Genomic DNA, 17,568 nt, shown 5'->3' on the forward strand with positions numbered 1-17,568 from the left:
AACTGCATTGCATAGAATGAGAACATAGAAGATCAAACACAACAAAGCCTTGGGTGTAGACTGATGCAGTGCACGTCAAATATACAACGACAGGCAACGCACGGCCGCTGCAATCAAAGCAATAGAAGGTTTCAAAAAGAAAAGGAAAATTTAGCCATCCATAGCACCCCCCTTCCCAATTACCATTACCTAGAAACTAAGCAAATAAAGGCGCGTCTTTTTTTTTTTTTGTAAGTATTTCATCCAGAGCAGCGGTTCTCGACCTTTTAAGCTCGGCGACCCCTGTTTACAATCCCCCACTCTGACGCGACCCCCCTTCACACACACATACAGCAATAGAAGAATAGACAATAACAATCCATATTTTCGATGGTCTTAGGCGACCCCTGGCAAATCGTCAATCGACCCCCAAGGGGGTCACGACCCACAGGTTGAGAACCCCTGATCCAGAGAGACGAGGTGTAGATTATATCTAAATGTATGGCGAAGACTTAAGAAAACTGCCGGTCCTGACATGGTCCACGAGGGAAAGACGAGGGCAGAAAGGTGAGAAAAAAAATAGGGGGAGGGGGACAAGCAAATTAGTTGACTGGTAAAAGAGCTCCACACAATCGATAGATCCAAGATTTGTTTTTAAACGAATAGATAAGAAGAGCAAACGTCAAGGGTCTACACAAGTCAACAGTCCCGAAAAACAAACATTAATCACCTACTATCCTCAAGCTAACGGCTAGTGCTGTATTGTTATCTAGTCAAAAATCAGTGGCGTAGTTAGGGATTTTTGGGGCCCCGGGGGGGGGGGGGCTTGACGTCTCTAGGGGCCCCTGCATTTTGACATTTGACATCATGACATAGGATAATGGCGTAATATTTAATGTAAAAAAAAAAAAGCACATTTCGGACACTCAATTGGGGGCCCCAATAAAATGAGGGTCTGTGGAATTTTCAAATTTGGACCCCCTTCCCCAAACGCTAGCTACTCCACTGGTCAAAATAATCAGCGGTGAAGAAGTCATTAAAGTTATCGAGTTATGGCTAAAGACGTGACCAATGTACCAAAGTATGCTGTTGTTTTCCGCTTTTGATATTTTTAGTATTAAACCAAAGCACAGCAAAGATTAACTTTAGTACATTAAATTTGTTCGGTAAGACTTCCGGTCACTAAATTTAAGAGCAAATTAAAAAAATAAAATAATAATAATCGCTTGTTACTAAGACAACAGCTGACGAGGGTGTTGTGTGGCCAGCACAATGAACTAGCGTCTTCTCAGCTGATGTCAGATAACCAGGTGGAGGAATTAGCTATCTCACATCAAATCTCAACTAAAATTACGGCCAATTATAAGCGGAACTGGCAGTCATGTTTCAAACATCGTATTTATCTTCACCTATCCCTGTCTGTTGAACCGTTGGGGCACCGCACAGGATCTGTTGACCGTCTTTCTCCATTCCTTTCTGTCTTTTGACTTGGACATTGTATTAAGACAAAAAGAAAAGAGGAGGGAGATAATTGTGACAAGGCATTGAACTCAAAGTCTAAATACTTACAGGTGGTAAGGGAAAAAAATTCACTGTAGAAACATCCTGACTTAGAATATGTCACCCACCACAGACGTCGTATCGCCAAACTTACTTCAGAATGTGTCAAATTATATAACCCTAGAAACCGAATGGCCAAAAACAAAACAAAAAAAAAAAAAAAACACCACACACAAGCATTGAGTAACAGAATCAAGTGGAAATCAACTGAAGAAAGCCAACGGAACCGGACAATGCCGGAACGCACGAACCGAAGCGAGCAACAGCAACACGACCATCATCCAAGCACATCCTTTTGAGCAACTGCAAGGTAGGTGGTTATACGTAGACACTGGGCCGTCTATTTCTAAACATATGATTGAGACGGGGGGGGGGGGTGGTAGAGGGGAAGGTAAGAACTTGTCATCATGTGGACAAGTTGAACCTGCATGCTGGATGCTCGCCCCCTGAGATAAAGACACCACTGTCTGCATTGCTTCACCATGACATGACGGTGTCTCGAGCAACTGGCACGAGACGTAAGCGAGGGTTTATAACACCAGAGGTCTGGAATAATGTATTGTTTTATAAGAGGCCTCGGGCCTCGCTAGAAACACAAGTAAATGGTTTGCACTCGGGGCTCCCGGATTCTAACAACTATCATGAAACTTGAGATGACAATAAATATATAAAAAATTTCTTCTGATGAAAAAATGCATTCCTAAAACATTGATATATAAACTGAATAACACCCTACACAGCAAGTTAAAATCATAGATTCTCAGGAGAAATATATCACATATAAATTTGCAGTGTAAATAAAATACAGAACTCCAGATGTGAAAGTTTGAATGAAATATTTTCTAAAGTAGGCCAAGGGCAGACAAGGTTAAGTCGAATGTACCCTAAATGACAACGTGCTTGACACAAAGGAAAACGAAAGTAGTCCAGCTAGCTCCTTTTTTTTTTTTTTTTTTTGTAGATCCGCCGCATCTTTGTTGTGACGGACACGCCTATGTTTGAATGAAGCAGACAGGTGGAAGAGTCCGAACAAATAGTAACCGAACAAGAAAATTCAACTTTGGCTATAGGGGGGAGGACTGACCTGTTGATGCATTCGTTTTAAGATGCGCCACGAACGCCGCGCAGTTTCAAAGACGCCCCAGATCGCTGACGGTTTAAGCTTTCTATTCAATGATAGTTTGCTAAAAGGTGAATGCAATAGCCAAGGGGTGGGTGGGTGGGTGGAGGGCTCGGTGACATCATCACACTGTCTAGGAGTCCAAAGGGGTAGGACCTGTGGCGACATCAGTTGAGACAGAACGGTGGACGTGACCGCCATACCAGAGTCAGGGACGTGCTGAAATGTACTTTAACAGGGACAACTTTGACCCTTGCACGCAGCAGGTCGCGTGGTCAGGAAAGAGCGTGAGCATTACTATACTGAAAAGCGATGAAGCGGTCACCAGTGTCAGAAGAGATCAGAAGTGGTCAATCGTGATACAAGATACAAGCGACAAGATAGAATCAGATAAACAATTACATTATGACTAGTTTTAATATCTAGTCCCAAACTTCTGGGAAAATTGACAAGGCATTGTTACAATGTTGCGCTACCCAAATCATCATTTCTGCTCAAGCAAAACTGAACAGAACTTTCATAGGAAATATTTGTTTAATTTACCAGGAGGCCTAGAAAAGGTCCTATCAGAAATACGTGTTTCTGTTGGATACACTATGACTGAGGGTTCTGGTCAGAACGGTCAAGTTTTCCCTCTTCAGTGGACATCAGAATAACTGATTCGTAAACTTGGTCTGTGTTCCAGGCCTTTTTTAGTGACCTATATTTTAATCATTAGTCACACAAAAAACAGTGTTAGCTTCATTCGATCACATATTCCCAGCATTCACTTTGGTCCAAACACAGCTTCCGCTTCCTGTACAAGCTTTCAAAAATAATGGACAAGAAAAAGGTAGTTTGTGGGAGGGGATGAAAATCGTTGATGTGCAGGCCATCTGTGGGTCAGATCCATGTTTCACTTTATTCTCTATTTGGTTCATCCTTTCTAAATAAAAGGGGAAACAGCCAGGCTACAACCGCTCCCTCCTTTGGCCGCCCCCTTACACACACCGCTCCCTATCCATTTTTTGTCATTCTTTTTTTTATTATTATATCCAGGCGTGGGATGAAAAAAGAGAGAGAAAAGGGGGGGGGGAGGGCTTCACAGCCACAAGACCTCACCTGGCTTAAATCTAAACTACCAGGTTGACCTTTGAGAGGGAAGACACGAAAGAGGAGGAGAGGAAGGATACGCGAGGTGTTTCCGAGGGTAGTATCTCGAGTCAGTTCTTGGGCTTCCATTTAGAGATAAAACCACATAACAACAGGCAACCCCGTCCAGCGTAGTTGACTTTGAAACACGTGATAGCCTTTTAAACGACAAATTGTTCAGTACACCGCTCCTCCCTCGGAACAATCACTACAATGTTAAACAGACTTTTTTTTTTCATAAATTTTAAATAAAATTTACGTCCTAAAAATCTCGACTTTAAAAATGTCCAGTCTTCACTGAGATTCGAACTCGACCTCTAGAGTAAGTAGGCCAAGCGCTTTAAAAATGTCCAGTCTTCACTGAGATTCGAACTCGACCTCTAGAGTAAGTAGGCCAAGCGCTTTATTACCACGCCCCGTGAACAACCTTGACCCATACAAAATGTCAGAAATTGCCCTCCAAAATATCGTCGTATTTAATTTAAATAAACGACTATAATACTTTATGCAAATAGATTTTAAAAAAAATAAAAAAATTCGCGGCACACCAGGAAGAACAATAGTTGTTTTTATAATAAGATGAACAATTATTTGACCTTTTGCAAGTCATAAGGTTGCTCAGTTCCTTAACACTAATTTCACGTTGTTGTTTTTTTTATCCTAAAGGTGGTCACGCCTAGACCTTTCACATTGACATGCGACCTTAACATAATTTTTTTAAAAAAAAGGCTTGTTAATATATTATCTGACACGGACATTTTTGTTTTGGAGGGGGGGGGGGTAATAGGCTTGTAGTCAGATTCTTAAGTTTTCTCTCTCGTTCAAGTCTCGGTTCAAGCGATAGTGTAATTGACTTATGGGAAAGTGTGGAGGTCAGGGACGATAAAACAGTTTCAATAGAACGGAATGTCTCTCAAATTACGGGCCGTCACGCCACACCTGCACCGTCTCGTTTTTAAACTGGAACATCTACAGTATCAACAAGTTGTCAACCATTGATTGCTACCTCAATTCAGTGAAACCTCTTCCGCCTGTTCAAGACACATATATAGATTTAGTAGTGTATGTACAAATATAATAATAATAATAATAATAATAATAAGGCTTGTCTTCGAGTCCGAAGATTAATGAGGAGTTCAGTATTTCCCTTGGCTTCGCAGCCCCAGCCATGACCAATATATTTTGCCACAACCAGGGCAAGCATAACCATTGTCCGCCTGTGGTCGATTGAGATCCTGCAGTGTGCGGACGAATTTTGGAGGTCCTTTTATCGACTCTGTTGCGTCTAGTCATTTGTGGACTAGTTATATAAAATACTGTATTGCCTTCAGCCTACGCATTATATATGTACATTAGTGAAAGTAGAAAGGACAGCCCTTTCAGACCTTTAAATCTATGGGGCAGATGATGTGATGGTCATCTGTTCCTATGACCAACGGTTAACGAGGGTGTCAAGTGGCCAGCACAACGACCTACCGCCTTCACTTTTCCCCAACTAATGTTGGCAAGGCGTTTTAAAGATCCCGAAAAAAAATCCCAGTCTTTACTCGGATTCGAACCCGGGATCCCGGTTTGGACGCCAAGCGGTTTACCACTCAGCCAACGCGCCTCATGTGCTTAATGCAAGTGCAAAGTAACAAAGGCTTAATGCTAAATGGGTGCAAAGTAACATGCGTATTTGCTAAACTGGGCAGAGTAAGTTCAAAGTAAGAAGATCCAAGGTTGAAAAATAGATCTGTTTTTTTTTTTTTGTTGTTGTTAAATTCTGCTTAATGTGCAAACAAACCTTTTCCAACACAGCCATTACCCAAACAATGCAGCAACATGGTTAGACAAACACACACACACACACTGACACACAAAATGTGAACACAGACTGGAAAGGAAACATTTTAAACCTTAAAAAAAAAAACGGATATTTTTAAAGCCCCGTTCAAAAACAGGACAACGTATGCCACCAATCAATCATCTCAAAATTATGGGACAGGTACGCGCCAATAAAAAGCCCAAAACTAAATTTCAGAGCGCTGTCACGCTGTCACTTTGTTTTCAGATTCTTTGCTGTCACGTCACGTCCATGACGTGACCCAGTTCTTCCGGTTGACCTAATTATGCAGTCCAAACAAGGTTTTAAAATAGAAAGAGGTATCAGTACTTTTGTCCGTCCAGGTTATAAATTTTATGTTACGGAGACATTTAGGACACACAAGGTTGACAAAAATGGGTCACATTTTGACCCTCTTTTGTTTGTCATGAGACGGGAGCATCAAACAAGAGTGCTCCCTGGACCCGTCATTGTCTCGTGAAGGATTACCTACCAACATACCGCAAGGGGAAGTGATTCACGAGTTGGGAGACAAAACAGCTATTGCGACATGTACTGTGAAATGAGACCGCAGGAGTTATGTTCTCTTGACAAGAAATGTCTTCTGACACAAAGCCTCATATAGAACTAAGTCTGGAACACAAGGTACTGAGTACTTTTGCTATGCAAGTTATAAAACAAGTAAAAGAAAAAAAAAAGAATACTTTTTTAAAACAAAGCGTATCTAAGGGAAAGAACCTCTAATTGCTGCCATTTATATCAGGGTTTACCTGCCTTTCTGCTACAGAAAACCAAATTAATTAATTACTAGTGATTGATTAAAGTAAAGTTTCCCTTTCAGACCTTTAACCTATAAAGCAGATGATGTCAAAGTCTTCTAACCCTGTGACTCACTGTTAACGAGGGTGTCATGTGGCCAGCACAACGACCAACCGCCTTTACTCTTCCCCAACTAATGTCAGGTACTCAGGGTGGATTGAGAGGCGCCCTAAAGATCCGGAAATTAAAAATCTCCGGGATTCGAACCACTCGGCCAGCACTAACTGATTAACTAATTTGAACATTTCTAACTTCTTCCACGGAGTACCAACCAGAACTGGTCCTTCTTGTGGTGCCAACTAGCCAATATCTGCCGCATGATCACCACTGGATTTTTCGTGCGTTCCTAAGCTTTTACAGGTAATTATCATCTCAAAAACTAGAAGCATTGGGGAGCGGGGGGGACGGGGGGGGGGACGCAAGGAAACCACAAGCAGAAATATAGTTACTGAATGATAGGTCCACCAAGGAATGAACAAAAAAAAAAGGAGGGGGGGGGGGGTATGGGTAATGTTGAGGAAAGGGGAGAGAAGCGATGGTTTAGAAAAGGAAATCGTATTCAGGGAGAGACAATACACTGACAGGTCCAATGTGGGTGCGTGTGTGGGGCGGGAGACCAGATTTGAGACTGGACTATCGAATGTAGTCTACACCTCAGGCTGGAATTCTACCTATGACTTACTCGCATGCTCACCTAGGCGCCCCTTTCCAAAGCCACAGTTTCTCCCCCCCCTCCCACGCAATTTTGTTCCCTCTCTCACCCCTAAGGCGCATGTTTTCAAGTCTTCATATTATTTTAATAATTTGTTCCCACGGTGTACGTAGATCTGTGCGAGCACGAGCGAGTGTGAGCAGGTGGACAGGATAACTGGGAGAGGGGGGAGGGTGTTGAGGTAAAATGGGGATGAAAGGGGGTGGGTACGTTGTGTGTAATAAAGAACAGTTCTAATGCCCCCCCAGTGAAAACAAAGAACTGCCCTGCGACTTCTGCGATAAGCTTGGTAGACAGTGATAACATTAGGACCAGAGCACGTGTAGTCTGACCCGTGGTCAACACATGGTCATCCGCTGGAGTGGTAAAAGCTGAACTACGTGCCGTCCACGCCAGAGTGACAGAAATCGAAACATGGAACCAGAAGGTCAAAACCTTTTGGGTTTCAACCCTGAGTCCAAAGCTCCAAGCTGGACATTTCAGCACATGTAGGGTACATCCAGTGTGTGTTAGAGAGAGAGAGACAGGGGGGGGGGGAAGAGAAGCTAGGGGAGACAATCAAAAAAGGAAACAATGAGAGAAGAAGGGAGAGTATGAGAGAGAAAGAATGGGCAAAGGAAGGATATATATGAAGAGAGAGAGATAGAGAGAGGGGAGAGGGAGAGAGGGGGAGGGAGAGAGAAAGAGAGAGAGAGAGGGGAGGGAGAGAGAGAGAGAGGGAAGAGGGAGGGAGAGAGATTTAAGATATGAAAAATAAAATAGGAGGGAAACAAGAAAGAAGAGAAGTAATCGGGAGGACATATATACAAAAAGAAGAGAAAGAGTGAAGACCGAGGGTTGAGCAAAGAGAGAGTGAGGGAGGTAGGGATATAGGAGAGTTAAAGGGGGGAAGAGAAGGAACAACAAAATTGAAAGGATAAGGAAAGAATGACTAGCAGAGGAGGGGGGTGACGGATTAATACAGAGAAAGATGCTACAAACATTCAAACACATTTAGAAGACTTTGATAAATCGATCGGCGAATTGTTGTTGATCAAGTTGGCACACCACAGCAAAAGAATGTCCGGTTCAAAAGAACTCCTTCAAAGTCTAAAAAGACAGATGTATGTCATTAGCAGTTCTGAGTCCAAGGGAATGCTAGTTGGACGGACACAGAGACGCAAAATGTGTCAGACAGACATCCAGCTTCGTTTTTGGTTTCTCTGCGTTACAAGGCGCATTACGATCGTCACAAAGAAGTCGCTCACAATCATTCAGTCTCTCTCTCTCCACTGGCGGTAGAGAAGCAGCAGCGTGACACTAGATCTAAATGGTTCTGGCGTCTTAGGAGAATGAAGATCGCAAACAATTGTCGTTGTACACAATGGGGTGTGAGGTATCTTGAAACAAGACAGCGTCCTTTTACATAGAAAAAGTCTGTTTTAAAACGGATATTGAGTCTAATGCTTAATGGATCATACCTTTAAACATTTTAAACCTTTAAGACTATTGAGTGTTAAGACTATTTGTAAAAGCGAGTGTCATTAGTAACTGACCTCGACTAGAGGAATGGGGCGCAGTGATAAATGAAGTTCAAATTAGATCACAATCGAATAATATATATATATATATATATATATATATATATATATACATAAATAGTTCCCTAATCACTGCCTTTTCAAATGTTATGATTTTTCTTCATTGTTTAATCTATTATATATATAATTTTCTTCGTGGCCCAACCATATATGACATCACGATGAAAGAGTCATGGAAAGATAACTCTTTTATTTCTGCAAGTCAGACTAGAGTTATCCCACGTAACTTTCGAGTTGACAGAGAGAGAGGCTTTAAAAAAAAAAAAGACGGATTGGACATATACTACGCCGCGGGTCGGCTCATAATAGATATTCTCACGAATTCTCAATGAATGTCACCAAAAATGAATAATATTGTTTCAGTTTCAGTAATAGTACGAAAAAGTCTATCATTAAAAATCACTAAATTGTTATAGGTTAAAGTAGGTCAGAACACACGGGCCCAATGTTGTTGTTTTGTTTTTTTTTGTAAATGGTGTTTCGTATTTTCTCCCAATATTAAAAAGAATTTCTGTGTACGCGCGCCTGTGTGGGTGAGTATAGATATTTAAGACAATAGATCCACTTCTTCGTGACATTTCGGATCACAGGATCATATTCAAAGGTTAAATACCAATGGATTATGGCAGAGATGTAGGTGGTTGGTGATCTGTGGGGGCAATCGGAGCCTTCATTCATTCCTTCGCTACGCGATCTCTCCCATTCCCTGTTAGTTACCTCCCTCGGATCACCCCCGCGGTTGACGAGACTTACCACGAGATACCAACACGAGATTTGCTGAATTCACAACTAAAGTCATCGAGCAACTTTAGAGGGATGGAAAGGTACGTGTAGAAGAAATGTATTCAGTACAGAGAGCCTACTTAATCCGTTAAGCCGCCACAAGCATAAATATGAAACATACTTTTTTTTATGGTAGATTTTTTGTTTTAGAAGAGGCTGCAATCCATCTTTGTCGTGTTTATGGTAATAAATACTACATTCGTTTTTTTGTATGCTACGTTTGAGCAGTCACCAAGCGCACTGCGACAACGCGCGTTTTACTTTTTTTTTATACCTATGGCAACCACAGTATAAGTAAAGTAAAGTTCCCCTTTCAGACCTTGTGGTCTATAGGGCAGATGATGCAAAGGTCATCTGTTTCTGTGGCCTATGGTTACCGACCAACCGCCTCTACTTTTCCCCAACTAATGTCAGGTACCCATTAGAGTTGGGTGGACCCCAGAGGAGCCCGAAATTTAAAATCCCAGTTTTCACCAGGATTCGAACCCCGGTCCCCGGTTCGGAAGCCAAGCGCATTACCTCTCAGCCACCGCGCCTACATATCAGCCACAATGTCTCTCAAACTGTCAATGTACATTAGTTCCCATCCACTGTTAATATTTTGAGAAAGCTACAAGATGTGAGGGGGGGGGGCGCTTGTTTTTTGCAACTAATGTTATGATATTTTTGTATTGTTTTGTCTACAGCCCATTCTCCCATATAGAAGCGTCATTTACGGACAGATGTGACGGGCACAACTCTACCACAGTGTTGTTGGACCTATGAATCAGTAGAACATTGTTAGATGACCTTCCCCTAATTTGAGGAAGGGGGGTGAAAGGGGCAAAAAGAGGCAGAAAGAGTAAAAAGGGAGGATTGGAGATGATAAGAAAGAGGACGATATAAAGACCTACAGAGAAATATATTTTGGGGAGGTTTTGAAGTGCACTCTTTCAGAAATTCAAATTCTCAAAAGTTCTTTTACTTTATAAAATCGTATCGTGAATACAGACAAATTAAATGTTTAGACTGGTCTGCATTACTATGAAAACAGAAACAACCCAGTGATCCTCAAGTTTGGACAATTTATGAACAATTTTATTGTGAACTGTTGTGTAAACCGTAGACTTACGGCAGTGTCTTATGTGTTGTTGGCAATGTAATCTCTTCAGTACTGAATAAAAAAAATTGTTTATTTTTTGTTAACCAGAAGATATTCAATGATAATTCCTGAGAATATCTATTATCATGGTGATAAAGAAAGTGATAAATGATAAGTGGTAAATAAAGCGGCATTTAAAAACAAATGGAATGGGAGATTAACAACAACAACAACAACAACCAAAAAAAGACAACGGAGACCCGAGTCTCAGTTTGCCAACACAAACAATTAGAGCACTAAATCTATAATTGTCACAAGATTGTGCGCGTATGCGTGCCTTGGAGTGTCAAGGCCGCTAGTCAATGGTACTCAACACACTCTGATAAGCGAAGTCTTTAACGTGACAGGCCCCGAACTCAGGAGTGGTCCTAGACCTGGACAGCGGAGTGGACAACTTTGAGGACAGCCAGAACAGCAGATAGCGAGGAAACTGACAAAGGGAGGAGCGCGGGGGGGGGGGACCTCTTACAATACATCTCACGTGAGAATCTCGTTCAAAAGTGCATGTCACACGAAAGCGAGTCCATTAGTGGATTAAAAAGAAGAAAAGAAAAAAAAAAACATGAAAGGTGTTAGTTTCGTAAACTATGAACATTTAAAATGATAGGTATAGACGGACTTGACTCTTTCTCTCCTAACTAATGATACCAACGTTGATTCCACCAGAATGTGGTAAATAATTACGGAGAGAAAGAGTTAAAAGTATTCAGACAGCATTAGTAAGTGAAGATTATGTGATTTCGAATGGCCAAATCATTTTTGTTCAGGATCAAAACAAGATTCTAGAAACTCAATCTCTGGGAAACTTTCTCTTAAATGCATATCTTAAGATTTTTTTTCAAAGTAAACATTTTTTTTATAGTGAAATTAACCGAAAAAAAAAATCAAACGTTTGAGGAATTTATTAAAAGTTAAAGGAAAAAAAGCGTGATTTTAATGAGTGGACCTATGAAACCACTCTACGGGTAGGGAGCATGGAAAACCTATAAGCAAAAACGCATCCTTAAATTAATATTGAATTATGGGTAGAACATAGACATAAATAAATATAGACTGGCCGAAGGAAGTAGCTTCATGTAACTTGAAAACATGTATATCTATTGTATTCGGATTTCCGAATTATGAAGAATTGCATGATCTTCATTCTTAGAGATTAAACAAAATACTAGTGAAAATATTGTAATACTTATATAGGTTATGGCTGAAATAGGTATGAATACTTTTATACTGCTCATAAATGCTGTATAATAAAGTACACAAAATTGCAAGTCACAAATTTTCGTTTCATAAAACTCTTTAATCGACCAGTCTATATTTATTTATGTCTATGGGGTAGAACAAAAAATATGCATTATAAAACTGTGATTAACGTTAAGCCCTATTAAACGAAAATAATCTCAAATTATATACACACATACCGAAACACGTGCAATCAGACACTTTTCAATCAAAGCATTAATTTTACTAATACATCTGTTCACTTGATCATGTCCGGGGTGGGGCAATGGATTTCTATTAGATCTAAAAAAAAAAAGAAAAAGAAAGAAGACAGCCCCTCTCGTCTCCCCCACCTCTCGCCTCCTCCTCCAGATGTACAGGGGGGGTTGCATCGGTCTGACTTTTAAATATTTACCGAGTTCATTGCCGCAGACACCAAGTTCCGGAAATGCTTTTTAAAAACACGCGCGCGTGGATGTACAGTAAGAAGGTGGATGGTATGTCAAGGCGTTGGACGGGAGGGAAGATAGAATTCAAACCTGTTCAAAACTCACGCGTTTCTAGATTTTTATTTGCCGTTACGGTGCATGGTGGTATTGATAGAACTTTATGACAGTACTGTCCGACCCGATCAGAAACCAATGATGTGGTCACACGTGATGCTGGTTGTCTTGTTACAGTGATAGAAATGATGGCCACATAAATCCACATTAACTCTTTCTCTCCGTAATTATTTTTCCACGTTTCGGAAGGAATTCTTCATTTTGCTCATTACTATTTCACTACCTTGTTATGATTAGGCTTCAATAGCTTTGTTGTTTGTTATCAGAAAATGTTGTATTTTGGTATAGAATTAAAGGGAAATGCAAGCTCTTTTTTTATATAGTTCAAAGTCAAGTTTAAAAAATTAAACATTAATTTAATTTAATGAGGTCAAAATCAACGATGGTATCGTCGATTAGGAGAGAAAGAGTTAACAAGACATTCTAGACGTAGACGTATTGTAGGGTCTTATTGAGTTTACTTTGGCTTGTCAAAACATGAGATGATAAAAACATGTTCAATGGATAGCTATTCAGCCCAGGTATAGAACCGTTCGTTTCGTTCCAGGGATTCTCAAAACAGTAACTCAAGCTTCACTTTCCCCACCCTGGACATGGTTAATTTATAAAGATTGCAGGATTCACCTTTCCTTAAAAATCGTGATTACGGAAACAGTCGAACATTCCCGAGAGCTTCATATTACGGAAATAGTCGAACATGATCGAGAACTCCAAAAGTTCAACTGACCTAGATCTAACATTGGTGTTATTCACGGATGGCTTAAAATAAAAGTTATATTTATATAAATCTTTGCAATTAATAATAACACGTTTTACATTAGTTAAATAAATATGTACTACATGCGTGTGTGTTTTTCATGTAAATAGTTTACATTGATGTAAATCTAGATCTAAATTAAGCCGAATGACGTTAGCTTTTTAAGCGTTCACTTTATTTTTTTTCCTTCAGTACTGTCTAGCTTGTTTCACATCAGGCAGTGCTAGCGAACCGCCATTGCATTGTAGCTCTTTTATCTTCCTTTCCTGAGATAAGAACGTCGCTAAGGGGTGGAGTATGTCGTTAACCTTAGGTAACCAAATGAAGACATTAAAATCCCAGTTCTTTACACTGATTTTTCCGGGCTTGGCGCTCCCCCCCCCCCTCCCCCCAAAAAGAGAATGTCGTAAAATACCACTGGACTTTTGTGTTGCTGCCACAACAACGACGCACCATTTTTTGGCTGTAGTGTTCCAGCAACATCCCGAATATTTCCCTCGCCACCCTGCTCCATGTGTCTTCTCGAAACTTCCTCGTGGTGAGTCTTCCCCGACACTAACAGGCTGCCAGAAGTGTTTACACATTTTTTTCCCGCCTTATGCAACCAGCACCAACAATGACCTCTCACAGAGAATAATCTCAACTGGTGCACCGAGTATAGGAAACATAAGGAGGACAGAGGAAGGGGGGGGGGTGAAGAGATGGCTCGTCTGTTTTTAACTAATAAATGCAAAAGATAGTCACAGACACGAAAGTAAGTACTTAGATATGAATTCGTTAATCTGACGTTTCGATAAGGTATAAATATTGACACCTACAGGAGTAAATAACAAGGGTTACCAATAGAGAGTTTATGTTTTAGTGTGACCCTTCGGGCGCGTTTTTTTAGAAGACAATAACAAGTAAGATAACACAATTAATTCAATTCTTAACCTTATGTTCAAATAATATAGTTAACCTGCGTCTTTGTTGTTTTTGTTTTTTTTACATGAAAGGAGAGGAGGCATAACGAAAGGGATAGTAGGGCCTACTGATAATCAGCAATAAGAAAAATAATAATTGTTAGTTCCACAGAGTCTCAAAGTTAATTAGCGGCAAATAATTTTGTTTAATTAATGAAATAATTCAAGAAGTGATCTTTCTGAAATTATAATAAAATGTGTTATCACGCAGCACGAGGTTATGGTGGGCAAAGTTCAGCTTGATAAGATAAGATAAGATAAAATAAGATAAGATGTCAAATTAAATTATTCACATTATTTTGTTTTTACTACCATGAAAGTGTGTGTTAGTACTAATAGCAAGAATTGAAAGATAAAGTACGACATGTATTTCATAAAATTCTTGACTCGCCACTATAAAAGAACATTTTTGGATACTTTTCTAAAAAATAATAACACGGATTTTAAGTCGGTTAATTTAATGAAATGTAACAGCAGATTTGAACTTTATTATGTGCGCGTGTGTGTGCGCGTGTTTTGGGGGTGTAGGTAGAAAACACTAAGACTATCTTTAGGGCAGCGGTGTAGGGCAGTGATGCCCTCCGGGCTTCAAGAGGTTTCGCAGTCTTGAGGCTGTGGATGGCCCATCCAGACGAAATATGCCCGCAGACGTGACCTTTTGGGGTGCGCGTGGCCATGGAACTGGTTCGCTGGAGGGAACATGATATATTTAGGTAGATACGGCCAGGCCATGGTTGATGTTTACAAAAGGTCGTGTGTTTTTTTTTCTTCTTCTTCTTTCTCAGACCACAACTAGATTTATACGTGAGCAAAACAATAACAACATTAGCCATTGTAAAAATGTTTCTTTCGCTGAATCATCCAATCAAAAAAGTCGGATTCCAATATAAGGGGAAACAACCCATGTACTCGAACTGCGATTAACGAAAATATTGCTTGTCATTTTTTTGGTATTACAATTACAGTAATGTTAAAGAAATATCTTTGGCCTGCATCTAAGAAGAGTTGGCAGCGCGTGTTGGTAAATCTAAACTTACACCGAGACCTAAACAAGTGTATGATGTATGCCAACAAAAAATTCGCACATCTCCTTTTGTTTAAGTGTTAATTAAGAAATTGCAGCATAGCTAACTTAAATATAGTCTGCACGGGGGAAAAAATTGTATCGTACTATACTGCACTATTGAAGACTAAGGAACGTGTAATCTAAATATAGAAGCGTGAACGTGTGCAGGGCGAGACACATACACACCAATGTGACAAGTTAGAAAACAAAACATGTCAAATACTTTTATTAAACTAAGCTTATCTAAGGGGAATAATTCCACATTTATGACTATATATCTGAATAATGTAGAACTTATTTCACTAAATGACTAATTGTTTTTACTTTATTGATTTACCTTTTGATAGGTACAATAAATAATTGTATAAAGTTTCAAATTTGTCCGCGAATGGTTGTGGGAGAAATAAAGTGTTCGCTTCTTGTACCAGACAGACAGAGAGTTGATCTAAGCTTTGTCAGCATAAGAGGGATCCCAGTCCATATCGTTGGAGTGCTCATAGAGCCACGGAGACCTCAGTAACGGTTTCCTATATGCCTTGCCCTGTTCAGTCATGTTTTATTTTTTAAACAAAGCTTATATCAACTTAATGTCTGTTTGGTTAAAAGTTTGAAAATGTTTTTTCTCCCATTTCCCATTCTCAGGTCAAAGTTGAATCTTTGAACGCTTGTTCATTGTAGCTGACAAGACATAAATCTTTTTTTTTTAATTAACGCATTAGTTAATTAACTATTGGTGATTAATTATTTTATCTGATATCAAAATAAAGGGAATAAATGTTACTTAATGAGAGATGTAGATGTATATTACGCTTTGACACGCTTAATCAATTAGTATAAATTTTGTTTTACAAAGCAGCAAGGGAGCTAAAACATGCAATTTTCATATAAATGACCCTAATTAGCGGTTCTTTCCCTTGGATAATCTTTGTTTTCAAATTGGTATCCCTTTTTTTTTCTATTGCTTGTTTCTCAATTTTGTTTTTAAATTACTTTTGTATATTTGCCTATTTCATCCTTTAATAATCTCACTGCGCTGATCTATTTTGGGTTTTAAAAAAGGGAGAAGGGGATATCATGGAGAAGGCTTTCCGTACTGCCTTTATCCACTGAGCTAACGCAACTCGAGTCGGGACTCGAACACCAGTCCTCTTGAAAGGTAGACAAGCGGTTCATGCCACCCAGACACACATTCCAACACTTGCACTGTCAGTAGACTTTGCAATCTCATTTGTAACTGAGTAAAAAAGTCACACAAACATCAAATGGACAGCAGCCCTGACCAGGTCATAGCATAAAAAAAGAACATCATCTTAGCAAAAAAGTGGCGTAGCTACGAATTTGCCATCATTTGGTGACCCTGGGCTTGACCTCTTTAGGGGCCCCTGCATTTTGACATTCGACATCATGACATGAGATAATGGGGTAATACTTAATATTTATTGTAAACAAAAAATAAATTCGAACACTCATTTGGCTTTCCCTCAAGTGGGGACCCGGGGGAGATTTTATAAATTCCCCCCCCAGCTACGCCACTTTTAGCAAATACTTTTTTTTGAAATAATATTATTTGATGCACTGACGAGAACTATCTGTCAGGTGAGATATCCAGGTAGGCCTATTACTCTCCCACACAACTGGCGGGGGGGGGGGGGGGGTGGCTGGTTCGTTACTCTTTAAATTCCTTTACGACCATAATTAGTCTAAACTTTTTTTTTTTTTGGGGGGGGGGGGTTTCGGTTTAATTCTTATAATATACGAGCACAGCGCCAGGTCAGTCAACGAGGACTGGGTGGAGGGATGGGGAAACGAGAGGAAGAGAGCAAGGTATGACAGTGAGACGTTCAGCAGAGATACCGCCTGGCAGAGGTCGTAAAATTCTAATGAAACCCAGGACATGGGGAAGTAGAGATCTGCCCATCACTTTTCAAACGTAGCTTGAGCCATGATCCTCACTTCTGGGGGCTAATATATACAGTCAGTAGGCCTACACAGAGGAGTCCCGGGGTGAGTGAAGTTGGCTGGAAAAGAAAACGAACTAGACCAGTGTTTCCCAAACTGTGTTTCGCGGGACTCTAGGGTTTACGCGAGGCCTGAATAAGTGTTCCGCGAACCACTGGAATAACTAACTAGTACGCCACTACCTGAATTAATCTAGCTAAAAAAAATAAATAAGCAAAAGTGTTCCGCTAAATACTCAGAATGCGCGAAGTGTTCCGTTAAGGAAAAATTTTGGGAAACACTGAACTAGAGCAATTGGGGGGGGGGGCTGTTATCAGCTATTGTGATGCTGCGGGTCTTTAAAATTAATTTTAATTATTTAATTTAGTCAAATGAAGATTATGATATTTAAAT

At 40.1% G+C, this 17,568-nt stretch overlaps 1 protein-coding gene across 4 annotated transcripts in view; it reads right to left on the reverse strand.

The window, feature by feature from the left end:
* Window positions 1–17,568, reverse strand: part of LOC106070364 (prickle planar cell polarity protein 3-like) — a 169,711-nt gene that overhangs the window by 139,268 nt on the left and 12,875 nt on the right. Inside the window, exon 1 of one of the 4 annotated variants that reach the window (XM_056026340.1) lies at window positions 1,549–1,691. The exons of the other annotated variants lie outside the window; for them this stretch is intronic. The gene's annotated coding sequence lies outside the window, so the exon portion shown is untranslated. Of the gene's footprint in view, window positions 1–1,548; window positions 1,692–17,568 lie in introns of those variants that run through there. 4 annotated transcript variants of the gene reach the window in all.

Source organism: Biomphalaria glabrata, chromosome 4 (genome assembly GCF_947242115.1).
Source record: "Biomphalaria glabrata chromosome 4, xgBioGlab47.1, whole genome shotgun sequence".
NCBI lineage: Eukaryota > Metazoa > Mollusca > Gastropoda > Planorbidae > Biomphalaria > Biomphalaria glabrata.